Source organism: Oryctolagus cuniculus, chromosome 1 (assembly GCF_051225735.1).
Source record: "Oryctolagus cuniculus isolate XC-2025 breed Fujian yellow rabbit chromosome 1, ASM5122573v1, whole genome shotgun sequence".
NCBI classification, from domain to species: Eukaryota; Metazoa; Chordata; class Mammalia; order Lagomorpha; family Leporidae; genus Oryctolagus; species Oryctolagus cuniculus.
Genome location: NC_142867.1, coordinates 109,832,596 through 109,844,171, shown reverse-complemented (window position 1 = coordinate 109,844,171; position 11,576 = coordinate 109,832,596). Strand labels below are relative to the sequence as shown.

Sequence of the window (11,576 nt, the reverse complement as noted above, 5' to 3'; positions counted from 1 at the left end):
ACACCCCAGCTGTGGCTCTACCGCCTCTCCTTGAGACCTCCTGAGCCATCAGCTCACTTCTGAAATGCTTCTTCCTCAGGGCTCTAACCCTTGTTCCAATGGCCTGTTTACTCATGGGATGGTTTCATAAATGTCTACCGTGCCCATCAGCTATAAGGGACTATGTCTTTCCTTTCCCTGCGTCCCTGGAGCTTGGTGCAGAGCTCAGTCAGGAGTAGCTCTTCACATCCATAAATGTGTCGAGAGAGGGGGCCAGCTGTGCCCTCTTCTAACCCTGGAGCACATCTTCCCCAGGTGGCAATGTGACTCTTCTCCCCTAGAACAAACTCACGTGTTGCCGAGTTCCTGTAACACCCAGGTGCCTTCAGCAGTGCACCTACGGGACGTGACGAAGCCATGGCCATTCCTGGGCCACAGTAACTCCGGTTATTCCTGCGCAGCCTTGGCTGGGCCCCAGTACCCGGCCGAGGGGCCCAGGATGCAATGTGACCCAACACTTGGGAAGCCTCTGGCAGGAAGGGCTGAACCAACAGGTGGCTGGGTGTTAAGAGTTCTGACCCATGGGCCTTTTCTTCCCCAGGAAGACCTGCAAAGCCTGGATTTGCTGTGTCCCCAGCGGCAGGTGCTTCCAAAAGCAACACAGAGAGTCGGCCAAAAGGCAGGATTCAAGGGCACCTGGAGGCATGGATCTCCTTGTCTGAGGCCATGGGCCTGAAAGGAGCTGTGGTTGCAGCTCTTCCCCCTGCAGCTGAGGTGAGGGGAAAAGGACAGCTGGAACTGAGTCCTTGGTTTATAGGAGGCTACGCGGTCTGTCTACGGACACACGGATCACAAGACCCGAACGGGGCTTTGGGGAAGGAACTTCAGTTTTCACAGGGACCCGAGGGACTTGGGGTCTTGGCCAGAGGGCCATCCATTCAGCCCAGAGCCCAGCGGGCCAGCCTGGCCTTCTGACAGCCTTTCCCAGAGGCCACTTATGGTTTCTCTGTTGGCTCCAAAGCCCTCTCGAGTTCATGGCTATTTCCTGCTTTGGGATTTTGAGACCAGACGGTTTATTAAAATAACGCAATCATCTTAGGGCCAGAGCTGGAAGGGAGTTTAGACTTGTCTATGGCTCTCAGTTCACAATTGGGAAAACTTGGGCCCATGGCTGGGGGTGTTCGAGGCGGGCTGGGTCTCTGGCTAGCAGTAGCCATCATCTCCCGGTTTGGGGCTGGTAAGGAAGTCCCTGTGGCCCCACCTCAGCCCGAGCAATCACAGCCTCTCTCAGCAGCCACTCCCTCCTTCCTGCACACCGCCAGGCCCCCCAACACTCACTGTGGCTCAGGCTGGGCCCCTCAGGCTACCAAGCGCAGGGCCACCTGCTTCTGTCCCTTACTGCCTCTGACAGGGACAGCCACTCACAGCACTGCCTTTGAGCAAAGCCTCCCACGGGGGCAGTGGTCCAATCACTTTTCCCACGTGAGGAACTGGAGACCCAGGAGGTTAGTACAGAGACACACTCAAGCTCCCTGCACAGGTACGGCTGCAGAGCTAGGACGCGAGGTCTGCCATCTTGGCTCTTGGGGCCTGGGCTGGGGAGGGGGTGGTGGAACGGTTGTGCTGCACGCCTGGGTCAGGGCACACCTGCGATTCAGCAGAGAGCCATGGCCCTTCACCCCAACTGGCTCTAGCCTAGCCACGAAGGACACCCACGACCAGGGCCGGCTCCTGCGCCTGCGCCAGTCCTTTCCGCTGTTGCTGCCTGTTGCACTTGACCGCGAGGCTGCGAAGGGACGCGGGCTGGTGTGTCTGGGGCAGGGTCCCGGCTCCCCTGCGTGGACTCCGTCAGAGCTCTGTCCTGGTGCTTGCTCCCTCCCCATCCTCGCCCGGGGAAGAGCAAACAGCAACAGCTGCTCTTCAAGCCGCTCTGGCGCTCGCACGCCCCCTTGGCGGCGCCTCCTGTTGCTTCGCCGAGCCTGAACGCCCCTTGGCAAAAAAAAAAAAAAAAAAAAAAAAAAAAAAAAAAATCTCCCGCTCGCGCGCGCGCGTGCACACAAAACTAAAGCGAGGGGTCTGCGCGGCCCCGCGCCCGCGCCCCCCGCGGCCCCCGTGCAGCCGCGCCCGTGGCGCCCCGCCCCCACCTCCCGGGCCGCGCGCCGCCGCTCCTAGGAGGAGGGGAGGCGGGAAAACCGCGCAAGCCGCGCCCACCGCCCTGCCCCCAGCCCCGCCACTCCCCGGCTGCTCCGGACTCGGCACGTCCTCCTGGGATCGCCTGCGAGGACACCCGCCGTGCAGGTGAGCAGCTGGGAGGTGGGCAAAGTTGGCTCCGTGTTGGGAGCGGAGGAGTAGCGGGGTGGGGCCCGACGCCCCGCGCGCCGGGAGGGCGCGTTGGTTTGTTTGTTTCAGTGTGTGGGTGCGGCCCCCGCCACGTCCCCACTGGGGCCTGGGAGACGTAAACAAGGAGGTGGGCGTCGGAAGAGAGAGGGGCATCGAAGGGGAGGCAGGTCCTGGCGGCGGGGTGGTCCCGGCGGCTGCCCGCGCTTTCGTCTCGTCGCAGCTTTGAGCCTGGGGCTTGGGTTTGCCGAGGGGGAAAGGGCTGCTCGCACTCAGTATCGGGGCGAGTTTTCCTTTGTTACTCGGAAGGCTGGACACTTGGGTGGAGCGTGGTGGTGTGAGTGTGGACACGGAGCAATGCAAGGGGGAGTGAGGGGCGGCGGGGCGGTGGGCAGCAGGAGGGGGCCGCCGAGGAGGGGCAGGGCTTCCAGCACCCGGGGCTTCAGGAAGCTCTTGCATCTCTTGGGTTCATCCGTTTTGGCGATCGATCCAATCCCATCTTTGCATGGCTCCTGGGTCGCCATCCCCTTCTCTCCCCAGCGGGGCTGCCCCTTTTTGTCTCCCTGGGTTTCACGCAGAGTTTGGGTGAGCAGCCTGGGTCTTGCTCTTACAAGTGGTGGCTGGCGGAGAAGGCGCCCGAGGGTGAGAGCGGCAGGCAGCCAGGCTGGACGCGTGGGGCCTGGGGAGGCCCCTGCAGCCAGCCTTCAGGCCTGGGGGGCTGTGGCCGCCGGAGGCTGCTCTCCCTGAAGAGTGGCCCCTGGCTCCCGCTGCCTTTGTCTCCATGGGCTCAGATCTCTGGGTTTGAAGATGGAGGAGTAAGCCTTCCAGGCTCTCTGTGAAGCAGCTGCTCCCCCATCCCTCTCTGGGGGCCCTGGCGCCCTCCGTGTTGTGTGTGTGTGTATGTATGTGTGTGTGTATGTGTGCCTGTGTCTGTCAGTTTCCGCAACTTGGCCTTTTGCACGTGACCTGCCTGGTAGTTGCCATGGAAACTCCTCCAAGTCTCAACCTCCCTCCTTTCCCAGCCCATTCCTCACCTCAGTGCCTCCTCCCCTCCTCCCCTCCCCCCAATATGGTTGCTTAGTTGTTGGTTAGCCCTGGCCTCTCTGGGTGGGAGACCCTGGACATGTGACTCCTGCCCAGAGCTCAGGGGCCTTTACCCATTTCACTCCCATTACATACACTCCACATCACCAACACACATGCACTCATAGCACGCTACACACACACACGCACACACACACAGTAAACAGCCTCACATCCCCATCCTGCTGTCCACACACACACCATAGATAACACCCTCACACATACACACACACACACACGACATACACACCACCCACAGTGCTGAACTTATACTACCCTAGCACTGTGTATTCACACCTGCATTCCATTTCCTCCCCCAACACACACACATACACACATGCTCCCTGTGCTTCTTCTAAATAGGGCTTAGGCTGGGCTGTGGCAAGGAAGCCAGGGCCATTTCCTGCCCCATCGGGCTCTGTGCTCCAAGCCCATGCCTACGGGAATTGCGGTGGGGAGGTTCCCGAAGCCCAGCAGGAAAACCCGGAGCCCATGCAGAAGAAGGAGGAAAAGGCACCTGCAGAGTCCCTCAAAAGAGGGGCTGGGCAGACCAGAAGTTCCGTCCCTCCACTGCGCCCCCTCTCCCCTGCCCACCAGGAAGCCGCAGGATCCACGATCCTCGGACGGGAGGAGGCTCGGGCAGGCTCTGGGGTCCTTAGGAGGCAAGGACAGGTGGTTCCTGGGCCAGGGCAGGGGAGGGGAGGAGTGGGAGTGGGCAGGGGACCAGCCCCGGAAGTGAGGGCTGCGTGCTCCTGTCCAGAGCTGGGATCAGACTGCCCTCTCTTCGGTCCTCAGCCACATTTTCTTTTCCCTGCTTCCTCTTAGCACCTGGGGCCAGCTGTGTGTCCAGGAGAGGACACAGGTTTGCGAAGGGCCCTTGGGCTGCCCAGGCTCCTGCCAGTCCTGCACCTTGTATGGTCTTCGGAGAGTGCATGTCCAGGGGAAGACGTTCCTCCTGGCTTCCAGTGGCTGCTGGGCTGACCGAGGATCTGTTTCATGCAGGCATCCGGTGCATTGTTTAAGTGTCTGCTATGTGATTGCTGCCGGGGACGTGACCGTCAGGAGGGAAGCACAGCCCTTGGTCTGAGAGTCCTAGATGCTCAGAGCTGGAAGGGGCGTCGAGGGATTCTCCCGCCAGATTTACCTACTTACTCATTCATCCGATGCAGAGAGAGGGAGAGACAGATTTTTCCATCTGCAGGTCCACTCCCCAGATTGCAAGGCCGTGGCTGGGCCAGGCAGAAGCCAGGAGCCTGGAATTCCATCCAGGTCTCCCTCGTGGATGCAGGGCCCCAAGCTCTTGGGCCATCTTCCACTGCTTACCCTGGTGCATTATCAGGGAGTTGGATCAGAAGTAGAGCAGCCAGCACTCCCACCAGTGCTCCTGAGGGATGCTGGTGTCACAGGTCGCAGCTTAAGCTGCTGCACCACAACGCCAGCCCCTGTAGCAGGTTTCTGACTCCTCAGTGAGGATTTTGGATCCTCCATCACCTGCTGTGCATCTCTTGCCTTCTTTTCTGTTACCATCCAGCCTCTGGAGACTGGGGTGCCTCTTCCAAAGTGAGGGTTTCCTGGTGGGTGCAAGGTAAGGCTGGAGGGTGTGGCAGGGAGAGGAGGGGGGGAGCAGCAGTTCCCTAGACCCTGGAAGCTCCTTGTAGCCTTAGGGGAGTCAGCCCACCTCGATCCAAACCCCCCCCCCCCCCATCAACCAGAGCACACACTCTGCCCACCCTCAGTCTTGTTGGCTGGCCAACTGTGCTGCAGCGCCCCCTTCCCTGGGCTCACTGTAATGTCTGTCTATCCGAGCTCCCTGGGGGCAGCGGAGCAGTCAGGAAGGGCACACCCCACAGGGCAGAGAGCTGGCTGGCGGCTTCTTGTCTGCCAGCTTCCTGTCCCAAGGGAGCACTGAGCGAGCCCAAAGGAGCACCCAGTGAGACCGAGGGAGCGCTGCCCTGAGCCGCTCTGCTTCCCCAAGGCAATGTGCTCGTTACACAAATACCTGGTGCTTCTGGATGCAAACTGGGCTTCTGGTAACACTCTACGGTAGCTTAGACTGTTCTCAGACCTCTGCCTCCGCCTTTGTCATCAGGGCTTAGGATCATGACTCCAAGGCACAGCGCTCTGCGTGTGTGTGGAGCACACTGGCTTGGTCCCCTCTTCTCTCTGGGCACCAAATGGGACTCATCATTTCACAGTACAGGGTTGCAGCCAAGCTGCCAGGAAAGGGCCTGGGCTCTGGGTCCTGGAGGGAAGCCCCCTTTCACCCACTAGGGCAGAAGCTGGGCTCCATGCAGGGTGGGGCACAGGGCATCCTCAGGAGAGGCCCAGAGCCAGGGTCCAGGAAGTCCTTCCTGGGGAGCCTTTGGCCTGCTGGCAGGTCTTTGAGCAGAGGTACCGGTCAGGGTCACAGCGTGCTGTTCTTGGTGAGAAGCAGGGCGTGTCCTGGCTGGGATGAAAGCTTGGAACACATTTGGCAATATCTTCTCTGCTCTAGAACCAGCGGAGAGGGAGGCCTTGACCTGGGAAAGTAGGAAGCCGGCTTGGAGCCATGTAGGAGGAGCATGCTTGTCTCAAAGATTTGTGGTGGACAAGGAGGCCCAGAAAGAGAGCTGAGGGCAGGGGAAGCAGGTGGGGCCCTAGGCACGGCACGTTTTCTGAAACAGGCACAGATAGCAGTGGGGCCACAGCTTCCCCCCACCCCCCAAGGGCTGAGTCTGCAGGTTTCCAGGCCGGTGGTCTGGGTTCATCCTCATGCCCCTCGGAACACCTTATTTGGGTGGACGGGGCTGGAGATAGCTAGCAGGGAAAGCCAGGAATGCTGTCAAGTTCACTCCCTTGTTCTGTTAACAAGGGTTCTCCGAGGCCCTCCCAGATGCCAGGCCTGTGGGAACCTCTTGTCCTAGCAGAGCCATGAGCTGATGGCTTGTTGCCGGCCAAAGGCCTCCTGCTGCAGTCGTCCACTGATTGGTCCTGTGTCTTCCTCTCCCCACTGCCTTCCTCGGCGCCACCTCCCTGGAAAGACTGCAGCCTCTTCCTCTTCCTTCCTGGGAGGGCCCCCATACTCACAGGTGCACTCGCATGCCCAGAGGCCCTTCCTCACACGTGCATAGCTTCCACCCCTTGTGCAATACCCCCACCCCTTCTCACCTCCCTGCGCTGCAGGCTGTCACCCAGACCCTTGGGGTGGCCTCTCAAGTTTCCATTCTCTCAGCCCCATGCGCTTACCTATCCATCCTGTGGCCCAGGTGCAGCTGGGTCAGACCTCCCAGGCCCCCCCTTACCTGTTAGTAAGGACGGGTGCCTGCCTGGGTGCACCAGGCGATCGGTCACCTGGCCCCACTGCCTCTCCAGATGCCTTGTCCAGGTGCTCGTCCTGAGCCTGTATTTCCCCACCCTCTGCCTATGCCTGTGCTCAGGCCCCGCTGGAATGTGCTGGAACCCCAGCCTGTGCAACTGGGCTTTGCAGCCCTGGGAGACAGAGAAACTTGGATTCTAATCTGGATTCCGGTGCTTTCTTATTGTCTTAATTTTTCTAAGCCTCATTTCTTTGAGAGGCATGCATAGAGAGAGAGAGGCAGAGAGCGCACCCATTTTGTTAATTTATTTGAGAGGCAGAGATGCATAGAGAGACAGACAGCCCCCCCACCCCACTCCCCTGGTGCCCTCACTGTCTGGGGCTGGGCCAAGGCTGGAACTAGGAACCAGGAACTCAATCCAGGTCTTCCAGGGCCCACAGTGGCAGGCACTTGGAGTCAGGAAGCCAGAGCCATATGGGTGCTCCTGTCTGGAACCCAGGCAGGTGTTCTCTGTAAGCTTGTTCCCTCCCCTGGGAAATGAGCAGAGGAGTATGGGGTGAGCCATGTGACCCTAGCCTATAAGAAACCCTCTGCAGGTGTTAGCTGCTGTAAGAGTGATGATAGCAATGATGTATTATTATTATTACTATTAGAACGATATTATTATTGCTTCTGTGTCATCCTTCGAGACTCCTCCCCAGGCTTAGTCCGCCAAGCAGCTCTTCCTGGTTCCCCCTCCCTGTACCTGGGATGCTGTGGTGGTTCTTCCCTTACAGAGCCTGGCCCATGGTGCCTGTGTTTTTGCTCCCCTCTGCCCACAGAGTCAGACGTGCAGGGAGCACATATGAACTGAGCATGCGTGGAGAGTGCCCACCCGCTGGGAGCTGTTGAGCCCACTTGCCCCCCAGATCCCTGCCTTGCTGGTCCGCCTGGCCTGGCCCCGCCCATGCAGCACCTTCCCCATTTCCCGCCATTACCTCTGTCTGCCCAGTTCCTTTGGCAGAGCCTAAAAATGAAACATCTGACCCTACTTTGGATCTGGGAGATGCTGACATCAACAGAGGGGACCGTCCTAGCATTTTGGTCATTGGGATTCCACAGGCACCAGCTAGCAGACAGGAGGAAGGGGGACGGGGGGGCTGGAGCAGGGGCCGTGCCGAGAAGGCTCAGAGATGCCTGTGAGCTTGGATTGGTGATGACAGTCAAGAGAGAGTGAGGCTCTGTCCATTCGTGCTCTGCGTGAGGGACCCAGGGGTGCTTCTGCCACCAGGGAGTTTGATTTAGTGGGGGGAGGGGCCACTCACTAGTAGCAGCAGAACATGGGAGGGGTGTGGGCCTTGGATCCGTGGGAGCTGGGAGGGCACGAGAGTAGGTGGGGGAAAGGAAGGAAGGGGCAATGTGTTTTCTGAAACAGACACAGATAGCGTGGGGCCACAGCTTCCCCCCGCCCCCCAAGGGCTGAGTCTGCAGGTTTCCAGGCCGGTGGTCTGGGTTCATCCTCATGCCACTCGCAGCCCCATAGGGGGTGGTGGGAGTTTGTGCAAAGTGCCCTGCAGGCGGAGGCCAGCAGAGCAGTGGGGCTCCTCTGGACACAGGGACTGGCCAGCTGCCCGGCAGGCTGTGGGCAGGTGCAAGGGCCTGGCCTCCAGGCCCCGGGCGTCTGCTCCAGGTGTCTGTGTCTGCTGCTGGGGACTGCTTTTCTGTCCTGTCTTGAATGAGTCTTTGTGTGTGTGTGTGGGGCGGGGGGGGGGGGGGGGGGGGTGACCCCATCCTGCCTGGCCTCCTGAGGCTCCTGGCTTTTGTGTAATACCAGACTCCCTGGAACCTGTCGACATGCCCTGGGGGCGGGGGCCTCAGCCTCTGTGGGGGAGGGGGCAGCTCCCTGGCTCACATCCTCAGCCTGGTTGGCAGTACAATAGCACCGTGTGTGCCTGCCTAGGAGTGCGCCTGTGGGGAGCGCGTGGGGCTGTGGCTGGGATGGCAGTGACACCGCCTCTGCTGGTGGGCTGGCCTGGGGGCTTTTCAGGGACTGGGGTTATGATGTACACCGTCTGTTTCTCTCTCTAAGGAAGCAACTTTCCTTCTTCTCACCCTCCTCTGTTTTTTTTAATTTTCTCTGACCAAGTTTCTCATTCCCTTAAATAACTGGGTGTTAAAGACCAAGGCGCCCCTGGGTTAAGATAGCGAGTGCCCCTTGTGTGATAGAAGACTCTGCCTCTCCCACTCTGTCCTGAGCAGCCAGGCCGGACTGTGCATGGGCTTTGACCCTGGCAACACGAAGACCCCCACATGCAGCCCAGGAGTGGACAGTGCCCCTCGGCCCCGAAGGGGGATGGTGGCAGATTCCCCGCCACTGGGCCCTGCCCCACTGTCAGCAGCCGTGTTCTGCTCCCAGACTGTGCAGCTGCCTTCTTAGCCTTGCAAGGAACCCAGCAAAGGGTCCACGGCCCCAGCCTACTGGAACGGCACCACCTGCTGCTCTCCTCCTCCCCTTCCAGGCCTCCAGCCCTTTCCTTTCTCTGGGACTTTGTGGTGGGGGGAGCAAAGTTAGGCCGTGAAACTGAATAAATAATTGGTGTTTTTTTTTGGTTTTTTTGTTTTTTTTTTTGTTTGTTTTTTTTTTTTTTTTTTACAGGCAGAGTTAGACAGAGAGAAAGGTCTTCCTTCCGTTGATTCACCCCTCCAAATGGCCGCTACGGCCGGCGCACCGCGCTGATCTGAAGCCAGGAGCCGGGTGCTTCTCCTGGTCTCCCATGTGGGTGCAGGGCCCAAGCACTTGGGCCATCCTGCACTGCACTCCCAGGCCACAGCAGAGAGCTGACCTGGAAGAGGGGCAGCCGGACAGAACCGGCACCCCAACCGGGACTAGAACCTGGTGTGCTGGCGCCGCAGGTGGAGGATTAGCCTAGTGAGCCGCGGTGCTGGCCAAATAATTGGTGTTTAATTGCCTGCTTGATTAGCATTTACAACGCAAACTGAAGGAACAGGTTGCTTTCCTCTAGAGGAAACAGATCCATTGGTGGGCTCTGGTTGGACCCAGAGCGCTTGTTGTATAAGCCTTGCCTGACCCTTGGCTGTGTGGCTCTGACCCAGAGAAGCCCAGGTCCCAGAACAAGCTCCGGGCCCAGGGACCCACACCACTGGCTGGGAGGGATGGTTAGGGGCTAGGAGGCCGGTCTTGTGTTTAACTGGCTTTTTGGATTTTTGTTACCGTTCTGTTTGTTTCTAGCAGGTTGAGATTTGCAGAGAACTTGAGCAGAGAGTACAGGGTCCCAGTGCCCTCCCCGCTGCATGCAGTTTCATGGTTGGCTAAGATCTCAGGGTACCTGCTGCACGCCTGTTAGCCAGAGCTGATGCGTCATCCTCACCTTTTACCCAGCGTCCCGTCTGTGTGCCAGGATCCCGTCCAGGACACCGCAGTCACCGCGTCTCCTGTGACGGTTTCTCAGGCTTGATGCCTGTGACGGTTCTGGTGAGGTTCCTCGTAGGAGGCCCTGTGTGGGGACTTTGATGTCTTCCTGAGGCTCTGGGGCTCAGGAAGCGAGGGCAGAGGCACAATGCCATTGTCATCCCATCCGTCACATGGAGGGGACGTGCGGCAGGTGTGGATCACGCTGATGGCTGGCAGCAGCCTGGGCGTCCCCTCGGCTCCCACCTGCCATGCATTCCAGTGCCAGGGCCTGGTGGCCGCAGCTCTGTGCCCCTCCACATGCATCAGTGTGTCGCCCAGCGATCTCTGGCTGTCCTGGCCACCCCAGCTCTTGCAGGTCATAGGGACACACGGGTTATTAAAGAGAACCTGACACAGACGTGCTGGGTGCCTCGTCAGTACGGGCAGCAGGCAGTACGCACCCTCTGAGTCTGGAGAAGAATGGGCTCCAGTGGAGTGTCTAGGCTGGAGTGCAGGACGGGAGAACTATGGGGAGACCCTAGCAACTAGAGATGCCTGGGCTGCACCCTAGACCTGAGAATTTAATGGGACTTGGTTGGTTTGGGCATCTTTTTTTTTTTTTTTTTTTTTTTAAAGCTCTCTGTGTGATCCAGGGTGTAGCCAGAGTTGAGAACTGGAATAGACAGGGAAGGGAAGGGCATTCTCAGTGGAGGCGACAGAGTATTCAAAGACACGGGGTCTGACTTACGCAAGGCGGGAGATGGGCAGACCCTCTCTGCTGAGAGTGGCAGAGAAAACACTGGAGGGCAGAGGAGGGAGAGACTTTGAGAGTTTTCTGTGCTCCCCAAAGCTCAGATTTTTAAACAGCTAAGCAAGATGCTGAAGCAGCACTGAATGCATTTGGGTTTGGAGGGAGGACACATGGAGCGATCCTCAGTGCCTGGGACAGAGTGGAGGGAGGGGCTAAAGGTGGGTACAGCCTCCACCCAGGGGAGCAGTGCAAATGGGCCAGCTCCCAGAGAGGCTGCAGGAGCGAGCATGGCCAGGACTTGGTGGCAGGTACAGTGTGGAGGCAGTGGCTAGGTGGACTGTGAGGCCCACCAGGCAGGGACCTTGTCTCTTGCTCATTGCTGTGTGCCTGTAGACTACTTGGACAGCAGTGGGCCGTTCATAAGTCTTTGTTAACTGGGTTACTGGAAGGGTAAACTTCCATGCTTTTCCTTTTTTTTTTTTTTTTAAAGATTTTATTTTTTTGAAAGGCGAGTGACAGAGAGGGAAAGACAGAAAAGAAATCTTCTATCTGCTGGTTCACTCCCCAAATGGCTGTAACAGCCAAGGGCTGGGGCAGAAGAAGCCAGGAGCCTGGAGCCCCATCCGGGTGTCCCATGTGGGTGGCAGGGGTCCAAGTACTTTGCTGCATCTTCTGCTGCTTTCCCAGGCACATTCGCAGGGAGCTGGATCTGAAGCCGAGCAGCCGGGACTCCGGTATG

At 58.9% G+C, this 11,576-nt stretch overlaps 1 protein-coding gene across 12 annotated transcripts in view; it reads left to right on the top strand.

The window, feature by feature from the left end:
• The first annotated feature begins 1,330 nt into the window (after window positions 1-1,330).
• The window catches only part of FXYD6 (FXYD domain containing ion transport regulator 6), a 31,881-nt gene continuing 21,635 nt past the window's right edge, over window positions 1,331-11,576 (top strand). For 2 of the 12 annotated variants that reach the window (XM_070078809.2, XM_070078804.2), the window contains exon 1: window positions 2,028-2,277. The gene's annotated coding sequence lies outside the window, so the exon portion shown is untranslated. Of the gene's footprint in view, window positions 1,520-2,027; window positions 2,278-11,576 lie in introns of those variants that run through there. The other 10 variants (XM_070078792.2, XM_070078785.2, XM_070078784.2 and 7 more) reach the window with 8 other exon arrangements.